Source organism: Sapajus apella, unplaced genomic scaffold (assembly GCF_009761245.1).
Source record: "Sapajus apella isolate SASKATOON/1434 unplaced genomic scaffold, GSC_monkey_1.0 scaffold18, whole genome shotgun sequence".
Lineage (NCBI taxonomy): Eukaryota > Metazoa > Chordata > Mammalia > Primates > Cebidae > Sapajus > Sapajus apella.
In genome coordinates, this window is record NW_022436958.1 from 21,390,743 (window position 1) to 21,408,525 (window position 17,783).

General features: G+C 39.7%; 1 protein-coding gene across 4 annotated transcripts in view; it reads right to left on the minus strand.

Annotated features, from left to right (window-relative positions):
• Positions 1-17,783, minus strand: part of ACVR1 (activin A receptor type 1) — a 144,564-nt gene that overhangs the window by 75,836 nt on the left and 50,945 nt on the right. For 3 of the 4 annotated variants that reach the window (XM_032286447.1, XM_032286449.1, XM_032286448.1), the window contains exon 2: positions 9,636-9,810. The gene's annotated coding sequence lies outside the window, so the exon portion shown is untranslated. Of the gene's footprint in view, positions 1-9,519; positions 9,811-17,783 lie in introns of all 4 variants that reach the window. The other variant, XM_032286450.1, reaches the window with a different exon arrangement.

The window sequence follows — 17,783 nt, forward strand, 5'->3', positions numbered from 1 at the left end:
AGGTGAAGTTTGAGCTTTATACCGCCTAGCAAGGAAATGGGGGGACTGGGGTAGGTTTGTATGTCCTTGATTTAACATAGTAGCAAGCAGATATTTGAGAAAATTAAAATATATCATTTGTAACTTGGATTCCAGTTTTCAAGGGTGTCATCCAAGAGAAGCAGCCAAACAAAAAGACGGCTGGCAGACCTTGGGTGTACCAGACAACTCCCTGGTGGACAATATCCCAGTTGGAAAGGACTACTTGGATCTCTAGTTGCAGACACCAGCTGACAGGCCCAGAGCCATCCTTAGTGACCTCTGAGACAGCGTCTGTATCTTGAAAATACATCTCCTACAAGTCAGAAATTGACATATTATCTCCCTTAAAGGCTTCTAACAGTTATTGACACTATTTGGAAAGCCATGCTTCCATGCCTATTAATAACCTTTAGAAAGAACCCCAAGGAAGTGTCAGGAGAAAAACAGATCCAGTTGATGGAAGCCAAAGACTCGACCAGAGGTTACAGTTAGTAATTAATACATTTAAAGAAAAAAAAAAAAAAAAAAAAAGGAAAGTTGTAACATTTCTGAATTGGATGTTACCTTTCCAGGAGGCTTAAAACAAAATACTTAGCCAATTAATTACAGCAAGAACCCTGGTCTTTACATAAAGGAACTCTTTGAAAGACCCCCTTATCTATTTAAATAGACCAGCAGCAGCAACTAACTTTATCTGCACATCAATTATTCCAGGGAATTTTGCCTACACGGCTGATATCATTAAACCTTTTATAGCTATTTTTATAGTTATTTAAACTTTGTAAAGTTTCTTAAGTGACACATTAAATAGCAACCAGATCAACCTACTCTAAATAATGGAATCACTAATTAACATTAACCTTGGAAAAGAATTCTCTTAGTGGTCTTTCTCCTCCCCCCTCCCCCGAATAGAATGTGATTAATGGAATTCTCTCACAATTTAGCTTGAAATATGCTTTTGCCAGTCAAGCAGCTAAAGCAGAATCAGATAATTGTGGTATGACTCAACAAACACACAGCTGTTCATTTAAATATATCCATCAAAAGTATAAATATGATCATGAGAAAGAAAACGAGCCATGTACCAGGGTCAGTGCACAAGTTGAATGGGTTAGCATCCAAGTAACCACAACAGAAACAAGGAGGCGACAGGGAGGGGAGGCAGGGAGAGGTTCTGGATGGATACCAGATGGAGAGAGACCTGAGAACGGATGTAACCAAAAAACCACCCACCTGACCAGAAACACTCACTGACCTAAATAAGAAAACAATGTTAAAAGTAAAAATAAATGCACTCTATGAAGTAGGGAGAAAGAATGAAGTCTTAAAAATAGGTGATGTGCCCAAGAACACAAAGGTAGAAAGCCAATAAGAGTTGAAAATGGTGAATGTGATCTGTTATTAAAAATAAAACGTAGTCAGGCACAGTGATTCATGCTTGTAATCCCAGCACTTTGGGAGGCAGAGGCAGGAGGATCGCTTGAGCCCAGGAGTTCACGACCAGCATGGGCAAAATAGTGAGACCCCATCTCTACCAAAAAAAAAAGGAAAAGAAAGAAGGAAAATTGGCCAGCCGTGGTGGTGTGGGCCTGTAGTCCCAGCTGCTCTGGAGGCTGAGGCGACAGGATTACTTGAGCCCAGGAGTTCAAGGTTATAGTGAGCTATCATCATGCCACTGCACTCCAGACTAGGTAACAGAGCGAGACCCTATCTCTAAAAAACATGTAAAATTAAAACTAAAAATAAAACAAAACAAAGACCCCAAGGCAGTGTGGAAAACAGAACAGTATTCTCACCTCAGTCCTTGTCCACAAACTTCAAACACTGTGGTTATGAAATCATTGTGGAAACATGGGAATCCTTCCAATACTCCAAAAGTGTAAGGACTGAAAAACACTACTCTGTACCAGGCAACCCCTTTAGGAGGTTCTACATATATAAGACTGCCATTTAACAAAAGGCAAGGAAACAGGCAAAAGAGAAAACTGTAAGATCATGATGGTGGCAGGGAGGGGATCCCCGTATCCATTGTGCCAGGCTCCATTCCTTCCTTCTTTCTCAAGGATGGGCCAGAACGGCCCAATAAGAACTTGACAAGCAAAGACACTGAGAAGACTTTGATGCCTCTCCTCCTTTTAATATGTAATTCAAAATGCTAACAAGTGAAAGAAACATCTAATCCATGATGAATATTTCCAAGCTTTCCCTGAACCATCAAAAGTCTCTCTTTCCAAAAAATAATCTCTCTGGCAATGGTGGGCCTAAGGACATACATAGCCCAATTACTCAGTTATCCTGCACCAAAAACCATCCACACCCTTCTCATTTACAGGCAATCTCTCTTACATCGTCATAAGCAACAGCTTCGACTACCACCACCTCCTCAGCCCCGAGGTCTCCAGTATCCACCCTCTTCACCCTTTCACCGAACACTTTCTAGAAGAGCAATCTACATAGGCATCCTCCACATCCTCCAGCCAGTCTTCGGTCCATAGTGTTGGACAATCCACTAAAATACCCCTTATTAAGGTTCTACCTCATTTGAGTCCTTATCTTATCCTTCAGATTCACAGGGGAGCTTCTTCAAACTATGGATTCCCAAGCCTCACCCACTAGAGGCTGTGGCCCATGATGGGGCCTAGGAATCCCCCACACCCCAGCAAATTGGGTGATGCTAAAAATGACGAGGAGGTCTCACTCCCTGATTGTGTAGGATGTGGTGTTGTGACCACCTTCTTCCCTTGGCTTCTTCCCTAGCTGGGATTTGTAGGCCCCATTCTCTGGTATCTCTGCTTTTTATGCTTTGATCCTTCTCAGTTTCCTTGGGTAGAGGCTTCCTCTTCTGACACTCATGGCTTAGATCTTGGTTTAGGCCCGACAGCTCAGCCTTTTCTTTTCACTCAAGATGTTATCATTTTCTTAGACTCAGGAACCATTATAGTCACCAGGCTGGACCACCAGGTTGAGAATAAAATCACCCATTCTTTAGGCATTTCCTCCTTCACTGTCTGTTCCTTCCTTATTGCTCTCCTCCCATAAGTTCTTTAATTTTTGCTGTTTATAAAATTAATACTTATATTTTATATTACAGATAGTTCAAGTTACATAGAAACAGGAAGCATAATATGTCTTCTTTTAAAACCTTCTAGTTTCAAAAATAAGCAACATTCTACCCCCAGTTTCAAAAATAAGCAGCCTTATTTCCTCCAATCCCATTTTCTTCCTGAGGTATTTTAATGAGAATCACATATGTCATATCATTTCACCCACAAATTCTCTGAAAGATAAGGACTTTTTCTAAACATAACTAAAACCCAACATCTCACCCAACAAAGTTAAAATTATTCCTCCTTCAAATATCATCTAAGAGCTAATCAGTGTTTAAATCTGCCCAATTTTCAACAACTACAAACACCCTCCAACAACAAAAAAAACAAAATCAAAAGGAGAATGGAAATAGCATACAAAAAAGAAATTGTTTTCAGATTTCATAACTAGCAGTATAGTGTTAGTATTGTGGCACTACTGAGAATGCTGTGTGTATGATGTAAAAGAAAGCAAATGAGTATCTATGGAGTATTCTGACTATCATCCTCTGCTGTTTTTGAGGACTAGAATTCTGTGTCAAATGAAGGAGATAAAGATGTTATACAGAAAAGGTTAAGTTAAAACCCTATAAACCAAATTTGAATCGTAAGTCTCAGAATGAACTCAGGAAGTATTTTGTAAGTATTTAATTCCTGGTTCTGTCCACTAAGCGGGCCTAGATATAAAGACCCACTCAGTAGCAGTGAGCAACCCTGGTGCCCAGATTGAGGTGTTCACATAACGTATGCCACTAAAAAAAAAATGAATTAACCATGTGGATGCAATCACCAAAACCTAGCAAATAAGAACGTGGAGGTCAAATAGCCAGGTTCTTCAACAGAGAAACTATAAGGGAAAGAATGGGCTGGAGGGGGAAACCCCAGTTTTAAGAGACTTGCAAGACATAAAAAGATAATGTAACACCAACCTGTAGGTCTGAACACCTGGTTGATGGACCCATAAAGAAAAGCAAGGAGGCAATTACTACAGTGCATATACTATATAATATACTGTTTCTTGGCCTGCATGGTGAGCACCAGAAATATTCACCTTGTAATTAACTAAACTATGTACACTGCTTGTGTAAATTTATGTTTTATATTTTAAAAGGTAAAAAAGAAAGGACAAAAGCTGAATACATGTTGTTACAAGTATATACACACATACACATACACTAAGCAAGTAGCAAGCACTGCATCATATATATGCAAACAAGGAGCCCAGGTTTATATATTACTAATAAGTTTATGCAAAAAACTTCTGAAATATCAACTCTTTCTTATCTTCAACCTGAAGAAGTTGTTTTTTACAAGTTCCAAGTTTATTTTTAACAGAATAGTGAAAAAAGTATGTCTTCTGGTCATAATCAGAAATCATGCATTGAAATAAAATTAACACATCATATAAAGCGATCATTCCTCCCATAAACTTCAGTAAGTGCCACAGGTCAAAGGATATAGAAAGTCTAGGGTTCAGATCGGTGTTTTTCAAAGGAACTGTGCAACGCTATTGTCAACTAAGAAAAATGAACATCATAAAGATGTGAACCTTCACTAATGAAGTCTTTATATTTAACAAAATCCCAATAATAATAGGTTTTCTTCATGGAGGGGAGAGGGTGGTAACTAGGTATGGTTCTTTTAAAGTTCATATTTTAAACACACACACACACACACACACACACACACACACGTATTAGAATTCTGTGAAATAGGACTTAAAATGGGGAGACTTACCCCTATGAAAAAGAAAAAAAAAAAAAAAAACTAAGCCTCAAAAGTTATAACAATGCAATTCTGCTGCATCACTAGGCAGACAGATTAATGAAACTAAACGGTTATCCCAGAAATAGACCAAAATCTATACAGGAATTTACAGTATAAAAGACACCAAAGGAGAAAAGTTGGGACTGTTCAGTAAAATTGGAATGACTAGCCAATGTGGCAGAGACTGCTCCTTCTCCACTAAAATTCCTTCTTTTCTTCTTCTTGGGTGCAAGGCAGCCCACACAGACTTCACTTTTCAGTCTCCAGTGCAGCTAGACATACCCCTATAATGAAGTTCTCATCACTATAGTTCTCATCTGTAGTGATGTCTGTAGTTTCTGATCACTAGCCCTGGACTTTCTCCTTTGCCCTTCCCATGGTGGGGACCCAGCTATGGCAGCAACTCAGGTATGGCCATGCAGATAATCACAGCAACAATTACTAGAGCCACGAGAGAGAAGGAACTCAGCCTCTGAATGATCAGTGGATACGGGCTGTTCCGCTGACCTGTTTTGCTTACACTGGGACTGTTAAGTGAAGAAAAAAACACAGGTTCTTCAACAGAGAAACTATAAGGGAAAGAATGGGCTGGAGGGGGAAGCCCCAGTATTAAGAGACTTACAAGACAGAGGTAATGCAAGACCAATCTGTAGGTCTGAACACTTGGTTGATGGACTCATAAAGAAAGGCAAGGAGGCAATTACTATAGTGTAATACTATATAATATACTGTTTCTAGGCCTGCAAGAAACTTTGTGTTCTTTGAACCATAGCATATTTCAGTCCTTTGCTTACAGCAATTCAACCTAACCCTAATTAATAGAGCATCTAGAGAAAAATTAAGTTGAATTGATACCTAAAATTTCAGATGGATCAAAGACTTAAATCTTAAAAAAGCCCACATGACACTAGAATGAACCAGGAGATGGTAAGTTTTTAAATCTAAAAATGGAAAAAGGTCTTTTAAGTATGATACTATGATATTGACCATTTCCTCCAATGTAAGTAAGAATGTAAGTTCTGCCGTGGAGCAAGAAGTGGGTCTGTTTTTTTTTTTTCTTTAAACTATTTTACAGCCTGGTCTCTAGAACAAGTTCTCATACACAAGAGGCATTCAATAAATAATGGTTGAGTGAATAGATTGGCAATTTTAACTACGCATTTTTAATAACCTGCACAACAAAATAATGATTATTTCTATACAAATGGCCAACTGAGGAAAATATAAATAGCACATATCACAAGGATAAAAAAGGGGGAACCGATAATTTTGATGTGGTATTTTTGATAATAAAAATCATAACCCAGTAGCAAAATAGACAAAGAACACAAATACAGAAAGAAAATAACTAGAAATAAAAGTGGCTTTTAAACTTAAAAAAAATGCTCAATCTCAATCAAACTATGAAAAATGCAAGTGAAAACACATTAAACTGCCATTTTTTACCTATTGCTTTGGTCAAGAAATAAAATAATCAGTTTGGCAGTCATATTTGACAGGCAAGGGCAGGAGAAATCAGTGTTCTCACTCACTGCTGTTAAATCTAATATTTGTCAAGGTCTACAAACAGACCAATTTGGCAATAAATTTCTACCAAAATTAAAATGTGTGTAACCTTTGACCTAGAAATTCTACTTGAAATGGATCCTATAGATACACTAACACATGTTTGAAATGATACTCTATATACAAGGTTATTCCCTATAGGTCTGTTCATGATAATAAAAACTGGAAATGATCTATATGCCCATCAATATCGTTAAATACATGATAGCGCATCTCCACAATGGAATACCAAGTATCTACTAAAAATGAATGCAGTGCTACTATGTAAGAACTTCCAAGAAATATTATTTCAATGAAAAAAGGTACAAAACTGTGGATACTGCTACCATGTGTGTAAAAAAAAAAAAAAAAGAAAAATTGTAACATAGGTTATATGCCTGTATATTATATATACTCTGAACTCTCTGGAAGAATACACAAGAAAATGGTAACAGTAGTTGTTTCTAGAAGGGTCACTGGGTACTTGGGAGACAGAGGAGGGAGACTTAATTTTCCCTCTACACTCTTTTATGCCTTTTTAATCTTGTATGCACTGATAATACTACCTTTCTAAAAGCAAATGCTTTAAAAAATAACAAAAATACAAATATTCATTGCCAACATCAGATACCTGAAAACTTCTCTAGTGACTCTTACCGTTAACCACATTAGGAAACTACCGAGCTGAACAATTTTAACCCTTTCTCATAATTAAGAATCACAGGGGTAGCGATTAACTACAGCCATCATCTCCTTCTCCCTCAAATAAATATATACATAAAATAAAGTCTGTCTCTTAATTTCATCTCTGTTATTCATTACTTCCTCTTCAAACGAATTCAACCTCACACCACCTTAAACGGGCATAAAAGGTATCTCAAAATTCTCAAAGGATGGTAGCCAGAACTAACAACTATGCTAATACATTAACACAGCCTCCAAAAAATAAAAATTTGACACAACTGACGCCTTGGCAACAGCCCCAAGCAGTGTATCATCTGCCTTGGAAAATAAAAACATCCTTAGTGACCCAAGTCCAATGTCAATAGTCATGGCCTTGGTTTTGTCCCTAATGTGAAAGATCTCCCGCCTACCCCCTTTAAATTATGGACTAACCTCTCACTTGAGGACTGGTGATTATTACATTACAGCCATATAAGGGAGACGACGCAGGGATTACTCACCGTGACATTAAGTTCCGCGTAAAAGGAAAAATATCTGTAATATACCAAGTCAAGCCAAAAAGCAAGCTGTGAAATAGGATGTGTGGTCATGTTCCACCAATTTCTAACATGATTAATATGTATATTTTGTTTGTATATAAAAGTATCTGCATATAAAAAGGTTTGTAAACAGGAAAGTTTGTATTCCAAGATTTTAGCCAAAGGTGAAAGAGAGAAAGGAATAACTTTTATCTTTATATATGGCTATGCTTTATACTGTTTTGTATTATCTAACATGAAATAATCAAAATTAACTTTCACATAAAATATAAGGCTATAGGGGGGCTAAGGCAGGAGGACCACTTGAGGCCAGGAGTTCAACACCAACCTGGGCAACATAGTGAGACCCTGTCTCTAAAAAAAATAACCACCACCACCAGGTGTGGTGATGTGCATCTATAGTCCTAAGTACTTGGGAGGCTGAGGCAAGAGGATCCCTTGAGTCCATGAGTTTGAGGCTGCAGTGTGCTATCATTGCATCACAGCTCTCCAGCCTAGGCAACAGCCCTGCCTCAAAATAGTAACAATAACAATAAGAAGAAGAAGACTGTTTTATAATAATACATTAGACTTTTGTTTGAAAAGAATGCACCTAACAACTATATCAGAGACTTTCCTCAAAAGTATTAAATCTAAGAAGGCTGCATAGACCAATCCTGGCAGAATTTAATCCTGAGTTCCTTGCTTCTGTCTCCATATACATGGTTCAAACCACTATCAAGCAACCTAAACACTAAATTCAGAAAGACACAAACATCAACATTTTGCACTTCAGGCCTGCTTCACAGAAACATCTTACTGACCCTATTCCAAGTAGGTATTCCTATTACTCCCATAACTTATTGCACCCTTAATAGCATTTCATCCTGGAAAGCAAGACTTTTTTTTTTTTTTTTTTTTTGAGACAAGGTGTTGTTCTGTTGCCCAGTCTGGGCTGCAGTGGTGCAATCACAGCTCACTGAAGCCTCAACTTCCCAGGTTCAAGTAATCCATGTGCCTCACCCTCTCAAGTAGCTGAAGATACAGGCACCCGCCAACACGCCTGGCTAATTTTTTTTTTTTTTTTAGAGATGGGGTCTCACTATGTTTTCCAAGCTGGTCTCAAACTTCTGGGCTCAAGCAATCCTTCGACATTGGCCTCCCAAAGCACTGGGATTACAGGCATGAGCCACCATGCCTGGCTCAAGGCTTCTTTACGCTTTTAAAGCACTTCACAGGAAATATATTATTAAAATGTAGTTCTGGAAAAGGTAAATGTATGGACACAGTAAAAAGCCCAGTGTGATTGCCAAGGGCTAGTGGAAACAGGAAATGAATAGGTAGAGCACAGAGATATTTAGGGCGCTGAAACTACTCTGTAGAATACTATAATGGCAGATGCATGTCATTATTCATTTGTCCAAACCCACAGAATGTACAACACCAAGATTGAGCCTAATGTAAACTATTGCCTTTGGGTGATAATGATGTGTCAATGTAGTTCATTGATTGTGGTAAATGTACTACTCTGGTGTGGGATATTGACAGGAGGGGAGGTGTTGGGAAGATAGATGAGAACTCTCTCTACTTTCTGCTCAATTTTGCTGTGAACCTAAAACTGCTCTAAAAGAAACAAGGTCTATTTTAAAAGAAAAAATTAATGTAGTGGCCCCGTAAGGTGAAAAGGATGGCAGAGGCATTTTACAGGTAGGGGAACATTGGCAGTATTTACATGAAAAACTTGGCCAAATTTAAAGAATAGCTGTGCAGATCCACCCAACAAAGCCTACTATGAAAGCAATGCCGAAACTAAGAACTATGAGGCCGGTCCTAGCTTTCTTATACTGAATTCATATTTAAAAAAATAAACAAATAATCATTTGTGGCAAAGAATTTACCCTGTAGATTTGATCTCTGCCAAAGAGTATTAAAAGAAGTGATTTGTTGATGTGGCTGCACTGCTGGTTCTGGCAACGCCGCTCTGAGAGCTCCTGGGTAAAGCTGACTCAGCTACCTTAACGCAGGCTCCCGGTCACATCTGCCCACCGTCCTTCAAGCCACGTGCCCTCCTTCAGAGCTTCTCTCACTCTGGTCACTGGGGTACCCGGGGAGTAGAAGAGGCGCTGCTGGGATTATGAGTTCTCCAGCAGCTCTCACTTTGGCAATGCGACGCTTAACAACGCCCCAGGCTGCAGGGGGAAAGAAGAAAGAAAATCAGCTAAGCAGAAGAAAAATCTGCAGTTGTGAATGTGGTGGCTGAAGGAAGTGCACATTTGGCACGCCTTTCAATTAGGACCACAAAACAAAGCCTATCTACAAGTGCAGCAAGTACAGAAAAGTTTGAAAACACTGATAAGAAGAGTGCAGAGGTCAGGGATCTATAACGGTCTTTAAATATTTTTTCTAAATAACACAAAAACCAGTAAGATTTGCAGTCAGCCCTTTTCAAAATCAAGTTCCGACCTTTCTTCTCTTTCCCTTGCCACACACAAAGTCAAATAAAAATTTGACTCTGCATGTACTATTAGGTGCATTTAGTTTTTTTTAAAAAAAGTCTGAGCAGTACAAACTATAGAATGAAAAGTTTTCCTCCCTTTCCAAGATCCCTGGCCCCTCTTAGAGGCATCCAGTATACCAGAGTAACCAATTGCTTGCACATCCACTTGATCTGATTTTGGTCTATTTTCAAGCAACAATCTCTGGCATAGACAGATCTGGTTCAAAGGCTCATAAAACAATGGTGGGGAAAGAGCACAAAGCGGAAGGGAAGAGGAGGGGAGCTCTAGATAACTAACATAAAACAAAAACCCACCCAGGCTCCCTTTCCTTTAGGAAGACTCGAAAAACATCAACATTTGCGAAAGGAAGAGGAAATTTTTATTAGAACCTAACTTTCCCATTCAAATCGTTAAGTAACACAAAATACTGAAGAACTTACTACCTTCAGAAAACAGCACCTTTTTTTAACCTCAAAGGACATTTTGTCAAGAAAACCTTCACGTAAATAAATCTAAGCAGAAAATAAACTCCAAATTGTTGCGTTCTGCAATAATTATGAGGAAAAATCTTTCCATCCACCTTGGAATTCAAGGGAAAAGTTTTACAGATACTATCAAACCATTCCTCACTTCAGCTTAAATTGAGGTTTACAATCTATTAGAAAAGAAAATCTAAACATATAATAGGTACAGTAAGAATAAGACACGTACAACTATCCTCCATAGACAGGTTAACCAGAAATTTGTCTTTTTCAGCAATCACTTAGCAAAGTTAAAGAGCAAAAATGCATTTCTAAAGTGGGCATCCTTAAAAACAAACTCATCAGCTGAGCGGCACCCACAAACCTTTGAGTTTCAGAACAAACTGTTGAAATACTGGTATTTTCCAAGATGCTGGGGCCAGGGAAATTTGGCAGATTCACACTAAAGCTGCTCTCCCCTCTGTCAAAAACTAACTGCATTTTAAGAGGAGGCCAGTGTTCAGCTGTGCTGCCTATGGTCAACCATGTCTTTATAAGTGAGAGTTACTGTATTGGTGGGAAGGAAGAGGTTCAGATAAGCCAAAATGTAAATACTGGTATAATATATTTCTGATTCTCTTTTTGAAAATCAGAGACTTTTCTTTTCCCATTATGAAGGTGCTTCTAACTTGCCATCCAATATCCCAGCCCTGTCATCTTACACTGCACAAAATTCCTTCTCATCCTTTAAGACAGTGTTTGGGTTCTCCTGCCTCTGTCCATCTTCTCTAAAGATTCTTATATTTCCCAGATCTTTCGATTTCCTCTGGTATTTATATTCTATATGACTCAACCTGGCACTTAATTCTCGGCCATGCGCAGGGTTTGTCAAAACCAATTTAAAACTAGGTAAAAATCACATACTATTCTACAGTTTTTAGCTCTCTTTCACGATACTTAGCATACCCTTGGTGCACAAGAGTTAACTGGATTAAAAATTAAATCTCCAAGTTAAATATAATTTAACATTTGTTTTAAAATTCACTGGGCTCTCAACTAAACCATGGACTGAAATCAAAACTGTGGTGTATTACAAGAAAGACCAGGTTGGTAAAATGGGAAATAACATGTTTAGCTAGATACTTAATGCTTCAAATGTTCTACTTGGCACCTGTCTCCCCACAAATACCCTTCATATCAATAGGCAAGTTCGGCAGACCTAAAAGGCAGCAAAAAACTGTTGTCTTCAAAACCCCAAGAGAGACTGCAAATATAAAAACAATCTCCCTAAAAAGATATACGCACTAATTAAATTCAGTGCTATTGTTCAGGTGCAGTGGCTCACGCCTGTAATCCCAACACTTTGGGAGGCTGAGGTGGGCAGATCAGCTAAGGTCAGGAGTTCAAGACCAGCCTGGCTGACATGGTGAAACCCCGTCTCTACTAAAAATAAAAAATTCGCTGGCCGTGGTGGCAGGCACATGTAACCCCAACTTCTCAGGAGTCTGGGGCACGAAAATCACTTGAACCTGGAAGGTAGAGGTTGCAGTGAGCCAAGATCAGCACCAATGCACTGTAGCCGGCGCAACAGAGGGAGACTCTTCATCAAAAAAAAAAAAAAAATCAGTGTTATAAAATAAATATCTATATAATAAACTCTAGCAGCTTTTCAAAAACCATTCATTGAGCTGAGTTTTTTCCCAAAAATTTAGCCAACTTATCTGGCGATGGCGTTTCAATTCTTGGCAGCTAATCAAACTGTGTAAAAGTCTGACTCATAAGGGTCAAAGGCACATTCCCGTGCAGGGGGCTGGAGGATGACTATGAAGGGGAAGAAAAATGCAATCAAATTTTCTGACTGTAATTTTAAGCATTTAACATTACAGTACAGTTTTCTGTAATCCAGTTTAAAAGAACAGACATAGTTTCTTAAAAGTTGTTGCAATATGATGAGACCTGAGTAACAGGCAAGCATAAAAAGCACTTAAAATCAAACAAGCTCTTGGCAGTCCACACAGGAAGAAAAAAAAAAAATGTCAAGGCAAGTTTTCTCAGCTCTTTAGTTATAACCATATCCTTTGCTTCTAGAAATTGTGGCTTCTAAACGTTGCAAGTCCTTGCCCTTTCAAGAACCATTCCATACTCTCCCTGTCTGTTCACCCAGCCCATAAACCAAATAAACTATGGTGTATCTTGCTGTGGAATTGCCATTAACCAGAACTACTTCAGAAAGCAGGATATGGTGGCAAGAACATGGACTTAAGCAGTCCAACTCAGTTTTCCAGCCTATTAAATGTGACCTCCACAACTCATTTAAACTCTTGAGTTTCATCAGTTTCCTTTTCCATGAAATGGGATAAATACTCTTCATCTTTGAGAGTTACTAATTATAGCAGGTACCATTTAGTGAGCTTTTAGTTCTAAAACTGTGCTAACCACATTACTTGCATTGTCTGACAAAATCCTAACAACAAAATTGAGGTTATTCTATTCCCAAGTTATACATTTAAAAAAATGTGAATGACCATGAGAAATGGGAATTTCCAGGAATTTCTCCAGAATATATTGTTCTTAAAATACTTCCATTGTTTACTCATTATTATGGATATCTAAAAACATTGTTAAATAGGAAATACCACACTTAGTAGTAGTTACAATACATTGTAGCCTATAGCAAATACTAAGATCCTGGAAAATGCCAGTGAACATTATTGGATGTTATGCCAGTAGCAAGCAAAATCCAGCACACAGTCTGGTTTTGTAAATAAAAGTTTTATTGGAACAGCTTACTTGTTCATTTTATGTATAGTCTATGGCTGCTTTCACATTGAAATGGTAGAACTGATAGTTATAACAGAGTCCGTATTGCTTGCAAAACCTAAAATATTTACTATCTGGCCCTTTAGAAAGAGACTTTGTTGACCACTACAATAACCTACATTTGGATCTACAAGCAAATTAACAATACTACACAGAATCATATGTTGAAGTTGCCAATTTAGAGACTCAGTTTACTTCTAAAACTTATTTCTTGTAATACCAAGCATAGGATATATATATATACAGTATGCTATGCATATAAGCTTATTTTACTTGCAAGGATGACACATTAATGGTAGTAGCAGACTGGGCCACAAAGACACATTTTTAACATGGCAACCGCGAGAAGAAATCATGACCCATTCTCTCCCACATGCTCCTATCCTGTGCCAGGTCTGAAAAAGGTGGATCTTACCCTTCAACTCTCCAAGTCAGCTTTTCCTGTTCTTGCTTTTAACTTGACCTCACTGGATTCTTTCTACTGTCTTTGCATTGACTCATACAATTCTCACAGGAGAATTATAACACTTTTCCCATTTACCTCATAAGTGATTTTTCTAGAGATCTGGAAAAACACATATATTTCCCAAGGAATCCTGAGGAGGAATTCTGTGAAGGAAACATTATTCTCTCCAGGTGTATGTCTAGAGAGAGTAGGAATCAAACATGTTAGACTTCTAGAGAATGAAGAAAAAAAAGCTGGGGAGGGAGGGCAGAGCATAAGAAAAAACAAAAGCTCCAAGAGGTTTTAAGAAAAACATTCAGGTCTGCCTCACAGCCTAGAAAGAAGACCAGGCCAAAGTGGAAATACAGTGAAGATGGGTCTTCCTAATGTTTTGGCCCAAACATTAGAGCACCTTTCTCCTCCAGAACTTAAAGAAATATAAGTTGGCTAAGACAAAAGGGGCCTGCTGTGGATAACTTAATTACAGAGGGTAATTAAGTACCAGACAACACTTGTAAAGATAATCTGCCTACACTCTATAACCTGTAAACCCTCAAGTGAAGCGGTTTGGTGGTCCATCAAAATCCCTTTCATCTGTCCAGCCAATGACTCATTTACTTCTGCCAGAAATATAAAGGAAGGGAATCAAGGAGAAAACTTGAGGCAACAAAGGCAGTGAGTGGGCTACAGTAGCATAAAGAAGGTTCCATGCTTGAACCAAAGGGTTCTGAGTTGGACCCCTGCCCCAGCCCATGTAATCTTCTCTGGCAAAACAGGCATCATGACTTCCTTGCAGAGTTGCAACGTATGAAGTACATGGCACTCAGTGAATATTAATAAATTGTAGCTAAGTTTGTAAACTCAATATTTAAGCAGCAGCTACAAGAAGAGACGGTGATAATGACTGCAGTTGAATTACTAGGTTGAATCCTATGCAGCTGCTGAGATTTGACCATTCTGATTCATCAAAATAACCATTTTGGGCCAGGCACGGTGGCTCATGCCTGTAATCCCAGCACGTTGGAAGGCCAAGGCAGAGGACTGCTTGAGCCCAGGAGTTAGAGACAAGCCTGGGCAACATGGCAAAATCCCATCTCTACAAATAATTTTAAAATTAGCCAGGCATGATGGCGTACACCTGTAGTCCCAGCTACTCAGGAGGCTGAGATGGGAGGATTGCTTCAGCACTGGAGGCTGAGACTACAGTGAGCCATGCTCACGCCACTGTACTCCAGCCTGGGCAACAGAGCAAGACCCTGTCAAAAAATAATAATAATAAGCAACTTTGAAATAAATATTATAAAGGGCTCTGCAGGACGTCTGGAAAGAGAGAACATGAAAGACAAACAGACCAATACTTATTCTTCCACTGGTGATGACTTAGAAAAAACCCAGACACCAAGCAGGAAGGCTACAGACTAAAATAGAATACCCCCTTAAGTCAACTCCTCACCAGATAGGAGGTGTGACTTCAGAGAAGATCAGATTCCACAAAAGACAGACACACATGCACTCCTCACTTATAAGTAGCCCATATCACTCACTCCTTTCTTTTTTATTTTTTTGAGGAGTCTCACTCTGTCACCCAGGCTGGAGTGCAGTGGCACAATCTCCACTCACTGCAACCTCTGCTTGCCAGGTTCAAGTGACTCTTCTGCCTCAGCCTCCTGATTATCTGGGATTACAGGCATATGCCACCACGCCTGGCTAATTTTTGGTGGAGACAGGGTTTTGCCATGTTGGCCAGGCTGGTCTGAAACTCCTGACCTCAAGTGATCTGCCTGCCTTACTCTCAAAGTGCTGGGATTAGAGGATTGAGAGAATATCGCATCCAGCTACCTGTTTCTCACTCTTTTCTTTATTCCTGCTACCTCCCTTTTCTATCCTGATTTCTTTCCCTATGTAAGGCCCACTGAAATCTTTGATTAAGCAGTTTAGGAAAGAAAGAAACACAGCCTTTCTGGTCAACTGATGTTACCTCCTTATAGAAAGGAGGCCTTTCTATAAGCCTTTTAGAGTAGCTAGTAGCTCAATGTAGACATCCAATGGATCCATCACATTTTCCCCCTATTTTTCTAATTATCCTTCATTTTTTTCAAGTCCTGTTAGCCCTCAACCAGTTAACACGTCTGTGGCGGTTCCACGGAGTCAGATCAATTCCTGAGTGAGAAATGAGTTTCATGACAACCCCTAGGCCAGGGATCCCCAAACTCCAGGCTGCGGATGGGTACTGGTCCATGGCCTGTTAGGAACTGGGCTGCATAGCAGGTGAGCGGCTGGCAAGCGAGCATTAAGCCTGAGCTCCGCCTCCTGTTAGATCAGAACAGTGGCAGCATTAGACTCTCACAGGAGTGAACCCTATCGTGAACTGCGCATGTGAGGGATCTAGGTTACGCACTCATGAGACTCTACCTAATGCCTGGTGATCTGAGGTGAACAGTTTCATCCTGAAACCATCCCTCTTCCTCCCCACTACTCCATCCATAGAAAAAAATGTCTTCCATGAAACTGGTCTGCTGTCCTAAGCTAACCCCAAGTAGCTTTATTCCAGCTGTATGTGCATCTCCAGATGGTTCTCAGCAAAGAATGAGAGCATCCTGAGTGAGCATCTTGAGTGGAGAGGAACTGAGAACAAGCGGAAGGGAAGGAGGAACCGGCCACTTCTTCCGTTCATTCCCCCAACACACGACTCCCTAAACAGAATCAGACTTCTCTGGTAATTAGCTCGCCTTTCTGTCTGTTTGGCTCAGCTTTCGTGTGTCTACACCCCACTGCAGCAGCGCTCCAGCTCTGCTCATTACCATGAGACATCCGTGTTGTAACTGTTGTCTGGCAGGAATGTGGTAATCCTTGGTGATTACACTCACACATAAGACTGTACAGGCTTTCATCAGCTCATGATCTCAGGCACTTTTACGAGAGTTCGCAAGACTGCCACCCACCAGGCCAGGACCAGATTTTCTGGTTTTCTAATGGAGGTGTCTGGCATTTTGTTTCTCCTAAGCTGTACTATTCACCTTCACTAGACAGATATTTAGCAAAACTTCAATGAGGAGCCTCTTGAAAGTAGGGACTCTGTGTATTCAATGTGCCGCTCTATCTCCAATGCCTGGTCTAGCACCATGCCAGACGATTTAAATATCTGTGGAGTGAATGAAGTTTAAAATTACAGAAAAAACAGACTGGGCACAGTGGCTCATTCCTATGCTCTCAGCACTTTGGGTGGCCAAGGCAGGAGGACTGCTCAAGCCCAGGAGTTTGTGACCAGCCTGGGCAATACAGTGAGACTTAATCTCTACAAAAAAATTAAAAACAGCCAAGCATGGTGGCACGTAACTGGAGTCTCAGCTATTCAGGAGGGTGAGGCGGGAGGACTGCTTGAGCCTGGGAAGTAGAGGCTGCAGTGGGCTATGGTCACAGCACGGCACTCCAGCCTGGGTGAGAGTAAGACCCTGTGGAAGAAAGGAAGGAAAGGAAGGAAAGGAAGACCGAAAAGCATTAATAATTTCAAGCTCATAAACTTGGCAAAGAAAAAGAAACTTCTCTATCACTATGGCTAAATTTCTACCCTAGGTTTAAATTTGAAGCAGTAGCAAGAAGGACCAAACACCCTCATACCTTCCTGCAAGTATTCATGTCATTACCAAGCTAAGAAAATTTTCATCAGATCACATTTCCTAATTAAAATTGAACAAGAATAAACTGAACAAAAGACAATCAACATTACTTTTCTAACTGTTTGGTTCAATTATTATTGCCTACCAGCATATAGGCATTTCTAAAGCTAGTCTAGAAACTTCTTGCCCACTGTGCAGAGAGAATAAGGTAACAGGAAGGAAGGAAGGAAGGAAGGAAGGAAGGAAGGAAGGAAGGAAGGAAGGAAGGAAGGAAGGAAAGAGGGAGGGAGGGAGGGAGGGAGGGAGGGAGGGAGGGAGGAA